Here is a 16661-nt window from a genome sequence, read left to right on the forward strand (position 1 = left end):
ATAATTTGTAATAACATTTGTTACAATTTATAAAAGTTTTACTGTTTGTACTGTATTTTATATCGCATAAATGCAGCCTTGCTGTGCATAAGAGACAGACCTCAAAAACATCTAAAAAATCTTTTGTGTCCAGGATCACTTTTTATGGTTGTGTTTTATCAGCATCACAGACACACACACACACACACACACAGTTCAATACACATACATAACTATAACCCTGAACAATACCTCTCACAAGTGCAAATATTGGTCTGTGTTTCTGTGCATGTCCATGATGAACAAAAACCTCATTCACCCTGACCCTCATCAGCTAATCATCATAGGAACGCAACAAAAAAACACAGGCCAATCAAACAGTGAGGGGCACAAAGGTGAGAAAACCAATCAGCATTAAGAATCCAACAGGCCGATGCAGATGTGATTACAGGGTCTAAAAACCAAATGACTTCATCATCCTCAAGTGGAAAACAGTGAAACTGCACATTCTACTGCAGTGTCTACAGAGACTAAACACATTGTTTGGGGGGTAACATTGGGGCAGGATGTGGAATGACATTTATTTAAAGGCCCCCTTTAATGAAAGTCACGTTTTTAACAGTGTTTGCATGTCTGTCTGGTGTTTTTATTATGCTTAAGGACAAACCATGAGCATTTCATCTGTCAACACCACTGCACTTTCTCCTTAAAAATGCATTGCACCAAAGACAGTATCAAAACATGGTTTGAAACCACCCGTTTCCCACCGTCACAAACATGTACCCAATCTAAATTTGCAAGGTGGGGCTTTCCATATCAATAGCAAAGTGTTTTAAAGATGTTGGTTTTTAGCAGGTAGCTGTCTGAGATGGTGAACGGGAAAATGGTTTAACATTAGCAACACATTTTTAGCTGTTTGATAACGTCGTCAAGCCAAAGGCTAATGATATCAATTATCGTTGCGTGCCAGATGTTATAGCGAGTGACTTGTAGACAACTCTGTATAATTCACTTTTTCTCTTCTTTAAAACCAGTTTATTGTTCAAACATATATGGCTAAATGAATCCAATATTGCCATTTACTTGCCATTATGTAGTGATTACTATTTCAGTTAACTGAGTGAAAGTTAAGTAAAGCCTAATTTGTATGAAATACAAATATATATATATCAACTTTCAGCCTAAAAATACAGATATTGGTCTATTTTAATATTTATAATATAGAGGTTTGGTCTATGTTTCACAGCCCTACTAGTAATAATTAAAATAATAATTTTCAACATTAAATACAATTTCTCAAATTTTTTTTAATCTCCAGATATGCTAGATTACTTTCTTTCTCATACAAAGTCACTGTTGGTTAGATTCTTCATTAAATGTCTTATTTGATAACTGTATTCTGCACCATCTGGCTTTCCATATGATCACAGAGCACCCTGGGAATTACAATCCCTTTGGAGGTTATGGCGTGTTCTTTTTGTTAGACCCACTATAGGGTTATTCTTATTATGCCTCATTTAGCTTAATTCAGTTTTAATATAGTGCTGTCATGCAGAGATTTCTATACCACGACACATACTGAACCAGGTATTTGAAGTTTAGCATCAAATGACAACACAAAAGCATAGTAAGGTGGACCAAAAACAGACAGAGTCTGTGTGTACGTTTCTTGTGTGACTGTGTATCCCCTAGGTTTTGTTTCAGGCCTGTTTAAGCTGGCCAGCATCAGGAGAGCATGCATGAAGCGGTTAGCGTCTCTTCAGTAGATCCCCTCAGAGAGAGAGAGAGAGAAAAGATAGAGGAGAAAGAGTGAGTGTGCATCTGGGGATCTGGCTTACTTATCACACACTGGCAGGACAGACCACTCACCACAGGGACCTACAATCATTATGCTTAGTCACTCAGCATGTCTCCAGCTATAAAAACAAATACTCCCAAACTGAGGACACATACAAATATAGAAACACCGTCTTATGATCATTTCTATATTACATTGTCATATGAATCTAACGTGGCCTTTCTGAGAATGAAGGGGTCGTAATAAAACACACTTGACAAGACATGTCTTAAAGGGGTCATATGATGCGATTTCAAGTTTTCCTTACTCTTTGGAGTGTTACAAGCTGATTGTGCTACCCAAAAATGAAAATGTTATCTTTATTTAATTCTCCTCTATTCCAGTCCTATATATTGCTATTTTAACCTGAATATTGCTGTTTTATCTAATTAAATAGTGACCACATGTATCAAGTCAAAAAATAAATAAATAAATCAAGTTTGCCATAATCTTCTCCAAATGTGAGCTGTTAATTCAAGAACAGTGAGCTGATGAACTGGATCAGTCTAACAATTCTCAAGTTCAAGTTAAACTTGACTCAATTATCCTTATGTCAAGTTAACATCTCAATGGATGGGAAGATTATCAGTGAATAACAACTTAAATTATGGCTGCAAAAATGCATACTTTATTCAACAAGGATTCAAAAGTGACAGTAAAGACATTTATACTGTTTCCAGTATTTCCCATTCCACATAAATGCTGTTCTTTTAGTTATATTTATCAAATAATCCTGACAAATATGTTAAATCTAGGTTAAAGACTCTTTAGCCTGGCATACACATAACAAACTATCACATTTCTATAATTCAAATCCATTAAAGGATTGCTGCATTAATTAGGTCAATCGGAACACTTCCCATAACCCCTTGTTACATCTTGTTACATATTAAGAAGAATGGCATCTAAGCTAATATTAGTCCATTTCATTCTTATTCTGAGGTCACCGTAGCCAGCCAGATCCAGTCTGTATCCATATCAGATGGTCACTGCAGTCTCCCGTATCCAGATGATGGACAGAACTCCAGCAAAGACCTCGTCAACTAGACGGCCATCGGCACAAGACCACGAGAACCAGATGAGTCCTCTGCTCAATCTGACTTGTGTTGCAGCCTAGAATTAAACCACATCATGCTGGTTTCATCTGGCCAGAGGAGAACTGACCCCTCCAACTGAGCCTGGTTTCTCCCAATGTTTTTTTATCCATTTCTGTCACTGATGGAGTTTTGGTTCCATGCCAGTTTGGCTTGCTTAGTTGGGTACACTTAGGGTGTTTTCACACCTGTAGATCGATTGCTTTGTTCCGAAACGGGGATTAAAATTATTACAATGTTGCTTTTTATTCCTGGTGCAGTTTGCTTTCACACGGCAATGTTTCTAAACGGGCCAAATTTGTTAATACAAGTCACGCGTGATGAACCGACTTTATCTGAAAAACTGACTGTTTGTAATTGTCCTTTTGCATTATCAGCTTGTTTTTCCTGTTTAGCACTGTAAAGCTGCTTTGACACAATCTGTATTGTATAAAGGCTATATAAATAAAGGTGACTTGAGTTGATTTGACCTCTGATGTGATTACCATCGAACCAATGCAGCACACAAGAAAAGTAATTAGTTGCTTTGATGAGGAGATTGATGGCTAATGTTTAATAATTCTGGTGGGGTACAACAGGTCAGGGCTTTTCATGTTGCCTAGTGCTGTAGGGAATCAGTATCTTACTAATTGAGAAGCCATGTTGTGAATCTCTGTTGTGTCATAGATCTTCATCAGCGCAGCCCAGAAATGCCTATCGTGACAGGGAAGACATATAGAGACAGAGGGAGATATTAATGCTCATGTAAAAACTGCTGACGTGAAATTGGATTACATAATCTCTATTTGCTGTTTCTGTGTGATTGCGGGTGCATTTGTAAGTGAATAAAGCTCAGTTTTACACCCATACCTATCCCGGTACATGTGGCATGTCTTCTCCATTTCATGATTTGTGTGCATGTGTGTTTGTGATTGTGAGTGAGAATAAGGGGGTTTATATATCTGAAACTAAATCATATAACCTTGCCATGCAACCTGTGCTCTAGGCAATATCCCCACTGTGTGTAAATCACAGAGATAGACCTTTCAGTATAGGAAATAACTTTGTATAAATGCTACATCGGTAACCTGCAAAGGTCCAGAGAAATTTACATAATATATGGATAAGTATGGTAAATTAACAAAAATAAATAAATAAATACAAGACAGTAAAACAATGTACAGTATTTGTCATTATAAAACATTACTAATATTAAATGTGAAGGCTTTTCTCCTCCATATAAAAACCTGGAATTGAAAATATGTCCAGTATACTGACTCCTTTTATACTACAGTGTCCATATTAAATACATTGTTTGTGTGTGTGTGTGTGTGTGTGTGTAAATAAAGCACAACGCAAAATTTTCTTTAAATATACACTTCACTAATTTTCGCAATTTCCACCATTAATGCGAATCAAAAACAAAAACGAAGATCAAAAGAAACTCTCACACTGATATGGCACATTTTGCATAATGTGTAAAACTAATATGACGTTATGCCATGAAATGAGTCTGACTCAGATGCCGCTGCAGTGACTACATTCTCGTCTTGAAGAGGAGTGGAAATAAAAACTGAACTAAAGCACATGATCTTGTCTGGTCTAGTGATCAAGAATGATCCTGAGGAGTATTTCAGGAATATATATATGAATCACCATCTTTTGACTGGACTTCAGAACTGAGTCAATGGGAAATGTCTCTTCCTATAAGTCCAACATTTAAGTGTGATGGTCTTCTCAGACTAAAAGACATCAGCGAACAAAAGGGGCCATCATATCCATTTAAGCAAAAAGGGTGTCCTGTGATTTAGCCTCGGGTGCTTGTGTCATGACTCTGTCAATCATCAAAGTGACATTATGAATCCATGCCTCAAGAGATGTGTTCAATCAATCCAAATTCTGCATCTTATCGATTCATCACTGTCGGTAAACCACAATCTTCATGCCATGATACATCCCTGATGTAAGTGATCTGCTGATATACTTTTTTTTTTTGCAACAAAATATCACAAGTAATGGATATTTGCTCAGCATTACAACCATCTCTCTGTCCCTCTCCTCTCTTTTTTTCTTAATTTTTCCATCTGTCTCATTGGCTTCATGCCTCTTTCTTACACTCTTGCCCTCATCCCCTCCACTCCTTCTTTCCTTGGTCTTCACACCATTTCTGTCTCCGGGGGACCGTCTGCCAGAGGGAGGGACACGACTACAGGAAATTGGAAGGGTGACTCGATAAAGCAGGACATTAATCTGATAGGGTTCCTAAGCAACCTGCTGGTCCAGTGAAGAAGTAAAAGTATGACAGAAAGTGCATGAGGGAGAAAAGGTGCAACACATGGGCGTTGTGCATTTATTTATATTTTTGTGGAGGAACCAGTGACAGTCTTGACTTACACTGCCCCCACTGACAAGACATGACCAACTAATACATAAATACATTTGATTACTTTTTAATTTAGTTCACTATTTATGTCACTATGTGATAGCCTAATGGTACTTTATTATGTTTAAGATGTGTTGGTCTAATGGTACAGTTTTTCTTTAGAGTATATATATATATATATATATATATATATATATGTTGTCAGTGTGTTGTCAAATTGATTAATGTTATCTTAATTTGCTGGTGTTTTTTCTATTTGCATGTGTTTTCTTAAGTTGCAGTGCACTGAGCTCTCTCGGCCACTGTGTAAAACAGAAAATTGTTATTTTAAATTGTAATAATATTTCACAATGTTGTAGTATTTTTGATCAAATAAATGCAGCCTTGTATAAATGAGTATAAGAGACTTCTTTCAAAAACATTTTGAAAATCTGTATACAATATCTTTATATACAAAATTATATAGTGAACTTTTTTAATATTGGCTAGTGTCTAATTCTATGCATTCACTGATACATTGTTAATATTTCAAGATGTATAAATAATGTACATTACTTCAGATGAACTGACCGATATGGAGTGTTGCCATGGATGACAGTGATGGAGCCATGTAATAACAAGAGCTAATGTATTATGAATGGACATGAATTAAAAATGAACAATAGAAAATTTATAAATTAACATTAACCTAGATTAATAAACGCTGTAAAAATGTAGTTCTTTGTTAGTTCATAATTTCTAATGAATTCAGTAATGTTAACAAACTGAACCTTATTTTAAGTTTAACAACACATTTTACTAACAATAACTCTTCAACTTAATTACCAAAGATACTTTTTTATGGTAATTGTATTTTAAAATCTAAGGGAGGCTGTACTTATTTCAGTTTAGTCAGCCTCCCAAACACACACACACACACACACACACACACAAAGAGCGAGATTTGAGTAATGGAAATTTGTGATTTGACTAATGGACAAGTAATGGTACTGTGCTTTTCTGAGCAGTATACTTTAAGCAGAGAGATGATGTGAGGACAGACTGTTTGTTTTGAAGCTCATTAACACTGAGAATCTGCTGGTTTTGGCTTTTAAGTACAGTGCATATAATCACACACACACTTATACGCAAACACTTTTATATCAACATTCTTGAGAATACTAAAAAAAAATTAAGTTTCTTTCAAATATATATATAAGCATATATTTACCTCACTGTTCTCATTAACTCATCCAGCATCTCTCCACCACACCAGTTCCACCTCTTTTTCTATTCTATTTATAAAACGGCATTAATTGCTCATGCTCAAACCCATTCATTACCAAAATGTGTTTAGCTTAATAACTCTCAAGGGTTATATGAACTTTATAATTAATGAAACATAATGAAAAGGAAAATTCTTTCATCATTTACTTGCCCTCATGCTGTTTCCAACACGCAGGATTTTATCATTACAAAGGGAGAACTTCTGAAGGCTGTGCTTGTTGCTTCCATGTAATTACAATAAATGGGGACCGTCAAGATAAAACAACACAAAAGCAGTATATTTAAAGTCTTCTGAAGTCATATGATAGATTTGTGTGAGGAACAGACTCAAATTTAAGTTTATTGCCATTCTCTGATAATCATTCCCTCCAGTGATATGAACTGCTGCAACTGGACCATTGAATCAGTGAGTTGAACTTGAGAACCAGAGCAGTTAGAATCATTTAGATGGTTTGTGAACTAATTAACAATGAAAAAGAGACCTAAATCAAAAGATTTCAAAACAATTTAAATGCACATTCATCACAGCTGATAAGAACAGCTAAGGTAATCAAAGCTATACTAAATGAATGATTTTCAATCTGTTTCTCACACTATAAGGTATCGAATGGTTTCAGAAGACTTACTGTATTCAGAAGAATAAGTGCAGAAATCTATTGTCTGTCCCACATTAAAATGCATTAACTTCTTAACATTCGGCTGAGCTTCTTAACTTCTAAACTTCATAAAAATAAAAACTGGTACTGTTATATGTGAATTCTGATGGCAAGACATTCATCATCAATGACTGGATTATTTCCCAATTCCATTTGTGTGTGTGTTTTAGCTATTTATTATTTTGCTCTAAGGGAGACATATACAGTAATTGTAGATATTGACAGAAAGAGTCATTACTATTCATTAGCATGAGGGAAACCAGGAAACTTCATGCTGTTTCTTTATTACGTTAATTTTTGTTCAGATTAAGCCTCTGACGCAGAGGGTCTCTTGTTCACACAATCCCCCTATTCTTCTCCTCCGCTCATCTCTTCATATTTTAACATGCAAGCACTCTGTTACCACATCAAAGGGTTCGACTTGTCCAAGAGTGTAATCCCAAATACCAGCTCCGTCAGTCCATGTGTGTGTGTGAGAATACTGTGCAGTATAGGTACTCAAAATACATAAAAAGATACATTTTGTTAAAGGTTTTAGCAAAGGACTCCTACTGTTTTCATGTTACTATCTGTGTGTTTACAAGTCATGCATGTTGAAAATGTGCAGTTACATATTCAGAAATGCAGAAGACGGGCTGGTATGGTCAGACAGATCCAGAGAAGTCTGATCCAAAAGGTCATTTAACACCTTACGGAAATCTAATGTGACTTTGCATTAAAGCAAAGAGCCTGTGGATAGACTTGGACATACTGTATACTGGACAGACATACTGACCATACCAGCCCGTCAAGTGTGTGTGTGTGTGTGTGTGTGTGTGTCTGTTGTAAAATAAAACCTGTTATCACTACATTATTCCATTCCATTCCATCTCATTATCACCCATATAAAAGATCTTTTACAACACACACAGGAACAACAGCAGTGCTCAACATTTAAAGGAACGGTTGCCCTTTTTTTAACCACTCACCATTCACAACCATTATTGCTCTTTGACATTCAAAACCAGCAACCTTTAAGTTTTATATTTGCAAGATTTGCTTCAAGGGAGCTAAATTAGTTCTGTCAAACCTGCTATCCTACAGCAAAATAAAAAGAGTCTTGGACCCTGTCATCGTTTGCAAATCTACTAAGACCTTCTTCAAGCATTTTAAAAACAGCATGTGGTTAATCTGCATTTTTAATGTATAAACTGGTCAATCATCATTTTTAAGGTGTGAACATGTAAAACCAGATGTGAAATCCAGGTGGAAGTGCTTCCTGGTGGAATTGCTAGAAAAGTAACAGCAGTTCTGTTGATATTATTGATGTTTTTTGTTAATCTCTCAGCATTTGATGATGTTCAGCCACTATGTTTGCCACATGCTACCCAGCAGGCAGTGCTGCTCACAGTGACAGTGCATGTGTCTGATTAAATATGAGCCTGACACTCAATTAAGATCCTGAAGCTCAAAAATGTAACATACACACACACACACTCACATACACACACAGACAACAACTTCACTGTGAAAAAGACAGAGGAGCGCATGAAGGAGCAATGATGCTCTCATCATGTCCAACAAGAAGCCCTTCTCGGGCAGATCACAGCCATAACAGGTCCAGCTGACATCTATGCCATACATTTCCTGTTTCTGTGACGCAAGGAGTCAAGGTTTGATGGGTTAACGTGGCCCCTGAGTGACAGCATTTTGCAGCACAAAGTAATATATAGCCTACCTCCCTGATTTAAAGGGGTCATATGATGTTGCTAAAAAGAACATTATTTTGTGTATTTGGTGTAATGAAATGTGTTTATGCGGGTTAACGACAACAACAATACTACAGCGAGAATAAAAGATAAGCTTTCTTTCTTTGCGTGAACATTTGGGCGCAGTTATGCAAATCTTACCACATCGTGACGTAGACATGTGGGGGCGTGTTAGAACGAGAACGTGTTTTAGGTAGGCGCGGTTGACTCTTAACTTTTATAAAGAATATATTTTTGGATTTGAGACTTTAGTCTTTGCAACTTTACAGATCTTCTTTATGCACCAAGAGCTTGTAACACTCCAAAGAGAAAGGAAAAATTTAAATCTCATCAGATGACCCCTTTAATTCAAAAAGAACAGTTTGAAATCTCAAAGTTTTTCAATTTTACTGGAAAAAACTCCCAGTTCAGAAGTTGTAATCACGAGTTCTACGAGGGAGTGAACGCACCTTTACTCGCAGAATAGACGTTTGGGGGGAGCGCGGGAAAGAAAAAATAGCCATTCGGCACATTAGAAGACAGTGAACCATCAAAAAGATGTACATACACTTGTTTTAATTTTAAACGACAACATTTGTGGTATAATGTTGATTACCATATAAAAAAAATAGCCATTATTAAATGGAAGTAAATGGGGCTAATTTTGGGATGATTTAAAGGTATCATTTACACTAAATCTTCGGTTAAAACATGTTTTGCAGTATTGTGAAGTTGTTCTCGTGATTTTTGATAATAGGTTGCTTGCTATGTTCCATTGAAGCTGTGAAACTGGATATAACTTTACACAGAAAAGGTTAGTAAACAATTTTATTACACTAAAATAATTTTAGCATGTATATTGTTTAAGTCTTGTGTCTATACTGTTGAAACAGTGACTATTTAAACATTACTGGATTGGGCCCATTTAGTTCCATTTTAAGTGCCACACTGTAACCAGATCTTAACTTTCTGAACCAAAAATACTTTTATTTATGATATTTTTATGAAGCTAAACCTCTGTGCTCCTTCTCAGCTCCTGACCTTTGTTAAAAAAGTCCAGAAAAGTGTCTTCAAGCCTGATATCAATTAGCCCAGACAGCTTAGTTGGAGGTAAGCCCCATCCGAGACACTTAAAGGACCAGACATTTGAAACAAGGTAATCAGGGAATGTGAGGGACTTGACTTTTCATCTCCTTTGTTAATTCAATAAATCTATGAAGATCTGCATAATTAAGCATAAGAATACCAGAACAAAGATCGGTGCAAAACATATAAAATAAATGAAACGAGTTTCATGTATGCTTTATATGTTTAAATTTACTTACATAAGAATTATAAAACTATTGCTTTTTCCTATTGCACTAAATAGTTACATAGTTAAAATGTATGTATGCCATTAAAAGAAAACTCAGTAAACATCCACAAAAATCCATTTAGCTTTGAGGAAAGCTCCAGCATCATTTATCAGATGCCACTTAGTTTGATATTTTGTACCTAATGCGAATAAATTCATAAATTTTTAAGTGCAGCTTCAGTGTCCAAAGCTATAGTGCTTACATATTTGGGGCCAGAAATGATCAATACTTAGTTAAACAGTGCACAAAATTAATGTATTGTTTAAATGGCATAGCTATGCATAGATTGCATCCTCTTTGTTTTGCATGGCACAATAAGAAGAGGGCTGTCTGTAAACTTCCATCAGTAAAGAAAGTCCTAATGGCTCAGCACAGAAAGAAGAGAGAGAGAGAGAGAGAACAGAGGCATGAAAGAAGCACACTTTAACCATAGCATCCCACTCTCTCTCATTATGCATCTATAAAATGGCTTATAAGTCTGCATTTGTTTTTGTAATAAAATTGTGTAAGCAAGAGAGAACATTAGAGCAAAAAAAGAGATTTGTTGCTCACCATCATGAACACAGGTGAGTGTGAGTGTGAGTGTGTGTGTGTGTGTGTGTGTGTGTGTGTGTGTTTTCCTTGCAGCAAGAGGTGAGTAATCAGAAATCACAACATACCTTGGCTCTGTACTCAGATGACATGCTCGCCCTGCTCTGAAAGCTTTAACCAGAACTGCCAATCACTCCACACACACATTCAGCTTCTCCCCAGACACACGTCCTGAAAATATTAGAAAAACAGACCTCAGGAAATCTGATTACTTGTAAACAAAGTCATCGTGATTCTTTTTAAAAATCTAATATCAAAGAAACAACCATAAAATGACTATTTAATGCCTAAGGCACCTTTTAAGCCTGGCCAAGTTTTAGGAAAATGGATGATAATGAGACAACCAAATGTACCAATGGTGAGAGAACAAAGAACGCAGCTCTTTGAGAGGAGTGTTTTTTTTTTTTTAGCCTTGCATCTCTGGTGCTTTCTTTCACTCTCTTTGTGTCTTTCACTCTCTTTATTTCTCTTTCATACTGTACATGCTCCAATTTACAAAAATGCTGGGCCTAGATGCTTTAATACTGGTGTTAAAATGACAGCTGTTTCCTGCCACAGTAAGAATCTGTCAGATATAATATGATCAAATGTCTAGGCTGTTCATTGGAATGGAATCAGAAATGAAATTCAGGACAAAGTACGGTGTCGAAAAAGGAAGTGTGCTCAAGCACCCTATTGTTAATGTGATAAGTGACACATTATGGTTGACTTTTCAGCAAAACCCTGTAAAATCCAAGAAGACCTTTGTGCAACAGTAATCCAGCTGAGACGAAACCCATGAGCTCTGTGGGAAGCACCTCCACTGATGCTGAAACTCCATGTAGCTATCACTCAGAGCATTCATCTTGCTTCTTTGAATTGTGCTTTCTGAATGTCAAAGACTTCAGACAGTGACAAATGTTATTATTTTGCCCCTTCTTTCATCATTCACCCACTTTCACTTTACTATTCAAAACAATAAAAGGATCACAGATTTTTATGAATTAAAGCAGTAAAAATTAAATTATTTTAAATTTGTTCATCTGGTACTATGCATAATTTGCCATACTTGGATTATTAATACCAACAACAAAAATGTTCTTCTCCATAACATCTACTTTAGCTTGTTATTGTATCACTACTGACCATATTCATAATGACTAGTGCCCCCGTGTGGTTAACATCCTTTAACACAGCTATAAATGTCGAATATATTGGGATTATTAATAAACATTGTGTGTGTGTGTGTGTGTGTGTGTGTCCTCCACTAATATTGGCACCCTTGGTAAATATGAGCAAAGGCGGCTGTGAAAATAAATCTTAATCTGAAAATAAATCATTTATCTTTTTGATCTTTCATTCAAACATTTCACAAAATTCTTACCTTTCATTGAAGTAAAGCAACTGAAAGCAATTGAAACTCACATTATGAAATAAATGCTTTTTCTCCAATCCATGTTGGCCACAATTATTGGCACCCCTAGATATCCCCTAGATAAAATATCTCTGAAGTATATTCCCATTCATATTTACATTTTTCAGCAAACCAGGGTGACTAGGAGCATGAGATTGTCCAGCCATGACTTCCTGTTCCACAGGATTATAAATGCAAGGAACAACAAAGGCCAAATTCCCTTAATCATCCATCACAAGGAGTAAAACCAAAGAATATAGTTCTGATGTGCAGAACAAGATTGTTGAGCTTCACAAAATAGAAAGTGGCTGTAAGAAAATAGCTAAAGCATTGAAAATACCCATTTCCACCATCAGGGCAATAATTAAGAAGTTCCAGTCAAATAAAGATGTTACAAACCTGCCTGGAAGAGGATGTGTGTCTATATTGTCCTAATTATATATACTGCTGGATCTTTGTTTTTTGCTATTGCTGGATCTTTAATGTCGTGGGCCTATTTTTCTACCGGAGGTCCTGGACATCTTGTTCAGATACATGGGATCATGGATTCTATGATGGATTCAAATACCAACAGATAAAAAAAAATCTAAACCTGACTGCCTATGTTAGAAATCTTGTAATGGGCTGTGGTTTGATCTTCCATCAGGACAATGATCCAAAACAAACATCAAAATCAACACAAAAATGTGTCATTGAGCACAAATTGAAGCTTCTGCCATGGCCAATCTAGTTCCCTGACCTGGACCCTATAGAAAATGAGTGGGGTGAACTAAAGAGGAGAAGCACATGGAGCTGGGAATCTGAAGGATCTCAAGAGATTCTGCGAAGGAATGGTCTCTGATCTCACCAGGTGTTCTCAGGCATTATAGGAGAAAACTCAGAGCTGTTATCTTAGGAAAAGGACATTGAAATAATTGGGTGCCAATAATTGTGGCCAATGTGAACAACAGAAAAACATATATTTCATAATGAGATTCCCCCCCCCCCCTGATTTCAACTGTTTTACTTTTACTTCAATGATAGGTTAGAATTGTGTGTTTTTTTTAATGAAAGATCAAAAAGACAAACAATGCAGTTTTATTTTCACAGCCACCTTTGCTCATATTTACCAAGGGTGCCAATACTAGTGGAGGGTATATAAAGATAATAATAAAAAATAAAATACAATCATTAAACAAGAAAAGGGGAAGGGGTTGTTAAAGATCCACGTACAATTAATGTTTTTGATTCATTGTGTTAACCCCATAGATTATCATTATAAGTGAATAAATAAAAATATATAAATAGAAATACTGTCAAGAAGGCTGTCATGTTTCATGTTATAAAGAGCTTACAGAAGTAACAGGTTACACAGGTGGATCAGTCCTGCTGCCCTGCTCCTGTACTTACCCTCAATCTACAGTAAACTACAAAAGAGAAAACCAGTGGACTGAAGTATTTAAAGATAAGAACAACAGCTGTTTAATCAAAATTCTCCAGCAAATCTGTCTCTGCTCATTTCTGACCTCAGAAAGAAGGATAAAGGGTTCTACAGGTGTCAGATTTCACAAACTTATACAGACATTCACTTAAAAGTTAAAGGTAAATAAAAATAGTTTGCCTGAAATACGTATCTTTTAAAATGCAATCGATATTTGCATGTTTTCATAAATGTGCAGTGCAAATGTAAATGTCTGGATCTGGATGAGAATGAACAAGCAGTTGAGGTGACGGGACACTCAGGAGAACTAGAGGATAAACCTGAACAACATGGACATTTACTCCACTAAACAAAACAAACTCTGAAGAAATATACCCACATGAACAGAGCGAGAGACACACAGGACGAGTCAAACTGCTGAATGAAACCTCTCTCTACAGATATCAAACTTGACCACAGAGGACCAGGGAGATATCAACAACACGTCAACATCACACTCAGTGTTCATGCAATTTTCTGACATGTGTTGCAGTTGTTTCTTTAAACATATTCAGTACTGATTTCATTCATGAAAAATATCAACCATTTGAAGAAGTCGAAGTTCTAAGAAAACAGGTATTGTTTTATACAATTGGCTGGCAATTTTAGAACCACAAGTTGACGCAACATCTGAACCTATAAAACAAAAAGAGAAACCTTCAACTGAACAGTCAGAAGACAGTTCAGAAAAAAACAACGCAAGTAACAGCCTATTTTCCTTAAAAAAATTTTTCATATTTTTTATATTGAATCTCTTTTTGCCTGGTTTCTTGAATTGTCTATATTTAAGGTGTACAAGTGAGCATTTTATTGTGTTTTGAAGGTAACATCACAATACACATAGGAATGTGACCTCTCAAATGTTTTTTTAAGATTTTACTATAAAGTTACAATTACTTGCTGAACATCACTTGCATTTGTTATGATTCAGCATAATATTAAAGTGAAAATCATTAGTTTGAGAAATTGTATACACCCCTATCTTCAAACTAATATGAAATTAGTAAATTCTAGAAAGAGAAATGTAAAATAATAACAATAATAATAATAACGTTCAACTTCATGCTTTAAATAGTTGAAACTGCATGGCCATCATTTTTGAGGCATTTCTAGTCATACTGTGATATATTGCTGATTTGTCTGGACATTTGACTGGTTTGATGTTTCAATCATTTTTGACTAAAATGTTTTACTTTCTAGGAAGAAGAAATGTCCATAAGACAGCCAATGATGGACTAGCGCTAGTGTGTAAAATGAAAAACAGGTGAGCACAAATTCACTTAAATCCATTCAGAAAAGTATTTAATATGTTGATACAGTGCATGCCATGCTATGAGAGATTATTAGTTTGAGAGCGTGCACTTCCAGTGTGTGTGTTTACAAGCTGAATAAAAAACAGAGCAGCATCTGTATATGTGTGTTCTGACCATGTCGTCTCTTTCTTTAGGGTGATGCAAATCCTGATAGTGTAACTCAAAGAGAGTAACTAAAACAGGGTCAAAATGCGATCAGTCAAAGTGTATGCTGTGTGTACATAAATGCATATATACACTACCGTTCAAAGGTTTGGGGTCAGTAATTTTTTTTCTTTCTTTCTTTCTTTGGAAAGAAATTAATGCTTTTATTCACAAGGAAGTGTTAAAAAGTGATAATAAAGACTTATATTGTAAGAAATTTTACTTAATTCATCAAATAATCCTGAAAAAAGTATCACAGGTTCCAAAAGAAAATTGATATAATACATTGATAATAAATCAGCATATTAGAATGATTTCTGAAGGATCATATGACACTGAAGACTGGAATAATGATGATGCAAAATAAGCTTTGCATCACAGAAATAAATTATATTTTAAAATATATTAACCATTATTTTAAATGGCAATAACAATATTACTGTTTTTTCTGTATTTTTGGTCAAATAAATGCAGCCATGATGAACAGAAGAGACTTCTTTAAAACACATTAAAAATCTTACTGATCCCAAACTTTTGAACAGCTGTGTACATATAGGCATTTTTTAAACAAACTCTCTCTGTCTTTTACTGTCTCTCCAGGATGAGGTGACAATATTCTTCTGTTTCCTTGTCCATATTAAGACTGACACCAAACCAGCTCACACAGACCGTCGTAGAAGAGCACTCTTGAGTTACGCCAGCATCAAATGAAGTCAAAATATAGCCTACCATTTTTACCATGTATGTAAAATATATGGCCTATGTTGAAGTGCTAACTTCAGTGTTTGTCGTTGCAAGGAGCTTCTAACGTTTTCTAAAGATAGGCTAGATATAAAAATAGCTTGGCCTTTTGTAAACAAACGAAATGACACTTTTCTCTGTTCAGCTTGCTTGGACCCTGCTGGGTGCAGAGCAGTAGTTTAAATTCAGTTTCTGTTGTGTATTCAAAATGTAGGCTACTTTTACCAGTGTTGCCAACTAATTTTCAGGGGAAGTTGCTAAAGGAAGGTCGATTTGTTGCTAAAAGTTGCTTAATGACGTTGTGATGTCACTGCGCAATGACGTCATTACATAACACCACACGAAATTGTGTCACTACATCAAATCTCAGCAAAAAAAAAATTTGTTTTATGTTATATAAAACATATATTTACATTTTTATATGTTCATTTAGATTTGTTCGTAAAATAATATAATTGCATAATGTAATTTTAAAATATAAATAACTATTTTTACATACAACATTGAATTATTGAACACTTACACATTTTTGAATGATTACAAGTTTTTTATTAGCTAGTAAACTAGTAAAACTTCACATTCTGAACAATTATAGTTTTAAGCAGTGTATTAGTAGTCAGCATGCTACACTCTAAGCAAAGAATTCACAGGTTTTTACCTGCATTTTAAATTACGCATTGTATTGTGTGTTTCGGGTTAAAGGGTTACAATGGATAATGGATAACGGATAATGTCCTGGAAAAT

The sequence above is a fragment of the Sinocyclocheilus rhinocerous genome, unplaced genomic scaffold (assembly GCF_001515625.1).
Source record: "Sinocyclocheilus rhinocerous isolate Xijiao unplaced genomic scaffold, SAMN03320098_v1.1 scaffold273, whole genome shotgun sequence".
In the NCBI taxonomy this organism is placed as follows: Eukaryota; Metazoa; Chordata; class Actinopteri; order Cypriniformes; family Cyprinidae; genus Sinocyclocheilus; species Sinocyclocheilus rhinocerous.